The sequence below is a fragment of the Chenopodium quinoa genome, unplaced genomic scaffold, assembly GCF_001683475.1.
Source record: "Chenopodium quinoa cultivar QQ74 unplaced genomic scaffold, ASM168347v1, whole genome shotgun sequence".
Taxonomy (NCBI): Eukaryota; Viridiplantae; Streptophyta; class Magnoliopsida; order Caryophyllales; family Amaranthaceae; genus Chenopodium; species Chenopodium quinoa.
This window is the reverse complement of record NW_018744689.1, coordinates 6046-12090: the sequence shown is the minus strand read 5'-3', so window position 1 is coordinate 12090 and position 6045 is coordinate 6046.

The window sequence follows — 6045 nt, the reverse complement described above, 5'->3', positions numbered from 1 at the left end:
GAAATGGCCTAAATGAGTTCTAACTTGCCCATTTTCCATGTTTTTTTGCTCAATTCTTGATTTAACTCCTATATTACACCTAATATGCTTAGTTATGAATATTTGTGGCTTGAAACAACCTAAAAAAAGCAATTTCACAAGTTTTAGGTTCATTTAGAGTGTTTTCGGCTCGAAATGGCCTAAATGAGTTCTAACTTGCCCATTTTCCATGTTTTTTGCTCAATTCTTGATTTAACTCCTATATTACACCTAATATGCTTAGTTATGAATATTTTTGGCTTGAAACAACCTAAAAAAAGCAATTTCACAAGTTTTAGGTTCAATTAGAGTGTTTTCGGCTCGAAATGGCCTAAATGAGTTCTAACTTGCCCATTTTCCATGTTTTTTGCTCAATTCTTGATTTAACTCCTATATTACACCTAATATGCTTAGTTATGAATATTTGTGGCTTGAAACAAACCTAAAAAAAGCAATTTCACAAGTTTTAGGTTCATTTAGAGTGTTTTCGGCTCGAAATGGCCTAAATGAGTTCTAACTTGCCCATTTTCCATGTTTTTTGCTCAATTCTTGATTTAACTCCTATATTACACCTAATATGCTTAGTTATGAATATTTGTGGCTTGAAACAACCTAAAAAAAGCAATTTCACAAGTTTTAGGTTCATTTAGAGTGTTTTCGGCTCGAAATGGCCTAAATGAGTTCTAACTTGCCCATTTTCCATGTTTTTTGCTCAATTCTTGATTTAACTCCTATATTACACCTAATATGCTTAGTTATGAATATTTGTGGCTTGAAACAACCTAAAAAAAGAAATTTCACAAGTTTTAGGTTCATTTAGAGTGTTTTCGGCTCGAAATGGCCTAAATGAGTTCTAACTTGCCCATTTTCCATGTTTTTTGCTCAATTCTTGATTTAACTCCTATATTACACCTAATATGCTTAGTTATGAATATTTGTGGCTTGAAACAACCTAAAAAAAGCAATTTCACAAGTTTTAGGTTCAATTAGAGTGTTTACGGCTCGAAATGGCCTAAATGAGTTCTAACTTGCCCATTTTCCATGTTTTTTGCTCAATTCTTGATTTAACTCCTATATTACACCTAATATGCTTAGTTATGAATATTTGTGGCTTGAAACAACCTAAAAAAAGCAATTTCACAAGTTTTAGGTTCATTTAGAGTGTTTTCGGCTCGAAATGGCCTAAATGAGTTCTAACTTGCCCATTTTCCATGTTTTTTGCTCAATTCTTGATTTAACTCCTATATTACACCTAATATGCTTAGTTATGAATATTTGTGGCTTGAAACAACCTAAAAAAAGCAATTTCACAAGTTTTAGGTTCAATTAGAGTGTTTTCGGCTCGAAATGGCCTAAATGAGTTCTAACTTGCCCATTTTCCATGTTTTTTGCTCAATTCTTGATTTAACTCCTATATTACACCTAATATGCTTAGTTATGAATATTTGTGGCTTGAAACAACCTAAAAAAAGCAATTTCACAAGTTTTAGGTTCATTTAGAGTGTTTTCGGCTCGAAATGGCCTAAATGAGTTCTAACTTGCCCATTTTCCATGTTTTTTGCTCAATTCTTGATTTAACTCCTATATTACACCTAATATGCTTAGTTATGAATATTTGTGGCTTGAAACAACCTAAAAAAAGCAATTTCACAAGTTTTAGGTTCATTTAGAGTGTTTTCGGCTCGAAATGGCCTAAATGAGTTCTAACTTGCCCATTTTCCATGTTTTTTGCTCAATTCTTGATTTAACTCCTATATTACACCTAATATGCTTAGTTATGAATATTTTTGGCTTGAAACAACCTAAAAAAAGCAATTTCACAAGTTTTAGGTTCAATTAGAGTGTTTACGGCTCGAAATGGCCTAAATGAGTTCTAACTTGCCCATTTTCCATGTTTTTTGCTCAATTCTTGATTTAACTCCTATATTACACCTAATATGCTTAGTTATGAATATTTGTGGCTTGAAACAACCTAAAAAAAGCAATTTCACAAGTTTTAGGTTCATTTAGAGTGTTTTCGGCTCGAAATGGCCTAAATGAGTTCTAACTTGCCCATTTTCCATGTTTTTTGCTCAATTCTTGATTTAACTCCTATATTACACCTAATATGCTTAGTTATGAATATTTGTGGCTTGAAACAACCTAAAAAAAGCAATTTCACAAGTTTTAGGTTCATTTAGAGTGTTTTCGGCTCGAAATGGCCTAAATGAGTTCTAACTTGCCCATTTTCCATGTTTTTTGCTCAATTCTTGATTTAACTCCTATATTACACCTAATATGCTTAGTTATGAATATTTTTGGCTTGAAACAACCTAAAAAAAGCAATTTCACAAGTTTTAGGTTCATTTAGAGTGTTTACGGCTCGAAATGGCCTAAATGAGTTCTAACTTGCCCATTTTCCATGTTTTTTGCTCAATTCTTGATTTAACTCCTATATTACACCTAATATGCTTAGTTATGAATATTTGTGGCTTGAAACAACCTAAAAAAAGCAATTTCACAAGTTTTAGGTTCATTTAGAGTGTTTTCGGCTCGAAATGGCCTAAATGAGTTCTAACTTGCCCATTTTCCATGTTTTTTGCTCAATTCTTGATTTAACTCCTATATTACACCTAATATGCTTAGTTATGAATATTTGTGGCTTGAAACAACCTAAAAAAAGCAATTTCACAAGTTTTAGGTTCATTTAGAGTGTTTTCGGCTCGAAATGGCCTAAATGAGTTCTAACTTGCCCATTTTCCATGTTTTTTGCTCAATTCTTGATTTAACTCCTATATTACACCTAATATGCTTAGTTATGAATATTTGTGGCTTGAAACAACCTAAAAAAAGCAATTTCACAAGTTTTAGGTTCATTAGAGTGTTTTCGGCTCGAAATGGCCTAAATGAGTTCTAACTTGCCCATTTTCCATGTTTTTTGCTCAATTCTTGATTTAACTCCTATATTACACCTAATATGCTTAGTTATGAATATTTGTGGCTTGAAACAACCTAAAAAAAGCAATTTCACAAGTTTTAGGTTCATTTAGAGTGTTTTCGGCTCGAAATGGCCTAAATGAGTTCTAACTTGCCCATTTTCCATGTTTTTTGCTCAATTCTTGATTTAACTCCTATATTACACCTAATATGCTTAGTTATGAATATTTGTGGCTTGAAACAACCTAAAAAAAGCAATTTCACAAGTTTTAGGTTCATTTAGAGTGTTTTCGGCTCGAAATGGCCTAAATGAGTTCTAACTTGCCCATTTTCCATGTTTTTTGCTCAATTCTTGATTTAACTCCTATATTACACCTAATATGCTTAGTTATGAATATTTGTGGCTTGAAACAACCTAAAAAAAGCAATTTCACAAGTTTTAGGTTCATTTAGAGTGTTTTCGGCTCGAAATGGCCTAAATGAGTTCTAACTTGCCCATTTTCCATGTTTTTTGCTCAATTCTTGATTTAACTCCTATATTACACCTAATATGCTTAGTTATGAATATTTGTGGCTTGAAACAACCTAAAAAAAGCAATTTCACAAGTTTTAGGTTCATTTAGAGTGTTTTCGGCTCGAAATGGCCTAAATGAGTTCTAACTTGCCCATTTTCCATGTTTTTTGCTCAATTCTTGATTTAACTCCTATATTACACCTAATATGCTTAGTTATGAATATTTTTGGCTTGAAACAACCTAAAAAAAGCAATTTCACAAGTTTTAGGTTCAATTAGAGTGTTTACGGCTCGAAATGGCCTAAATGAGTTCTAACTTGCCCATTTTCCATGTTTTTTGCTCAATTCTTGATTTAACTCCTATATTACACCTAATATGCTTAGTTATGAATATTTGTGGCTTGAAACAACCTAAAAAAAGCAATTTCACAAGTTTTAGGTTCATTTAGAGTGTTTTCGGCTCGAAATGGCCTAAATGAGTTCTAACTTGCCCATTTTCCATGTTTTTTGCTCAATTCTTGATTTAACTCCTATATTACACCTAATATGCTTAGTTATGAATATTTGTGGCTTGAAACAACCTAAAAAAAGCAATTTCACAAGTTTTAGGTTCATTTAGAGTGTTTTCGGCTCGAAATGGCCTAAATGAGTTCTAACTTGCCCATTTTCCATGTTTTTTGCTCAATTCTTGATTTAACTCCTATATTACACCTAATATGCTTAGTTATGAATATTTGTGGCTTGAAACAACCTAAAAAAAGCAATTTCACAAGTTTTAGGTTCATTTAGAGTGTTTTCGGCTCGAAATGGCCTAAATGAGTTCTAACTTGCCCATTTTCCATGTTTTTTGCTCAATTCTTGATTTAACTCCTATATTACACCTAATATGCTTAGTTATGAATATTTGTGGCTTGAAACAACCTAAAAAAAGCAATTTCACAAGTTTTAGGTTCATTTAGAGTGTTTTCGGCTCGAAATGGCCTAAATGAGTTCTAACTTGCCCATTTTCCATGTTTTTTTGCTCAATTCTTGATTTAACTCCTATATTACACCTAATATGCTTAGTTATGAATATTTGTGGCTTGAAACAACCTAAAAAAAGCAATTTCACAAGTTTTAGGTTCATTTAGAGTGTTTTCGGCTCGAAATGGCCTAAATGAGTTCTAACTTGCCCATTTTCCATGTTTTTTGCTCAATTCTTGATTTAACTCCTATATTACACCTAATATGCTTAGTTATGAATATTTGTGGCTTGAAACAACCTAAAAAAAGCAATTTCACAAGTTTTAGGTTCAATTAGAGTGTTTACGGCTCGAAATGGCCTAAATGAGTTCTAACTTGCCCATTTTCCATGTTTTTTGCTCAATTCTTGATTTAACTCCTATATTACACCTAATATGCTTAGTTATGAATATTTGTGGCTTGAAACAACCTAAAAAAAGCAATTTCACAAGTTTTAGGTTCATTTAGAGTGTTTTCGGCTCGAAATGGCCTAAATGAGTTCTAACTTGCCCATTTTCCATGTTTTTTGCTCAATTCTTGATTTAACTCCTATATTACACCTAATATGCTTAGTTATGAATATTTGTGGCTTGAAACAACCTAAAAAAAGCAATTTCACAAGTTTTAGGTTCATTTAGAGTGTTTTCGGCTCGAAATGGCCTAAATGAGTTCTAACTTGCCCATTTTCCATGTTTTTTGCTCAATTCTTGATTTAACTCCTATATTACACCTAATATGCTTAGTTATGAATATTTGTGGCTTGAAACAACCTAAAAAAGCAATTTCACAAGTTTTAGGTTCATTTAGAGTGTTTTCGGCTCGAAATGGCCTAAATGAGTTCTAACTTGCCCATTTTCCATGTTTTTTGCTCAATTCTTGATTTAACTCCTATATTACACCTAATATGCTTAGTTATGAATATTTGTGGCTTGAAACAACCTAAAAAAACAATTTCACAAGTTTTTAGGTTCATTTAGAGTGTTTTCGGCTCGAAATGGCCTAAATGAGTTCTAACTTGCCCATTTTCCATGTTTTTTGCTCAATTCTTGATTTAACTCCTATATTACACCTAATATGCTTAGTTATGAATATTTGTGGCTTGAAACAACCTAAAAAAAGCAATTTCACAAGTTTTAGGTTCATTTAGAGTGTTTTCGGCTCGAAATGGCCTAAATGAGTTCTAACTTGCCCATTTTCCATGTTTTTTGCTCAATTCTTGATTTAACTCCTATATTACACCTAATATGCTTAGTTATGAATATTTGTGGCTTGAAACAACCTAAAAAAAGCAATTTCACAAGTTTTAGGTTCATTTAGAGTGTTTTCGGCTCGAAATGGCCTAAATGAGTTCTAACTTGCCCATTTTCCATGTTTTTTGCTCAATTCTTGATTTAACTCCTATATTACACCTAATATGCTTAGTTATGAATATTTTTGGCTTGAAACAACCTAAAAAAAGCAATTTCACAAGTTTTAGGTTCAATTAGAGTGTTTTACGGCTCGAAATGGCCTAAATGAGTTCTAACTTGCCCATTTTCCATGTTTTTTGCTCAATTCTTGATTTAACTCCTATATTACACCTAATATGCTTAGTT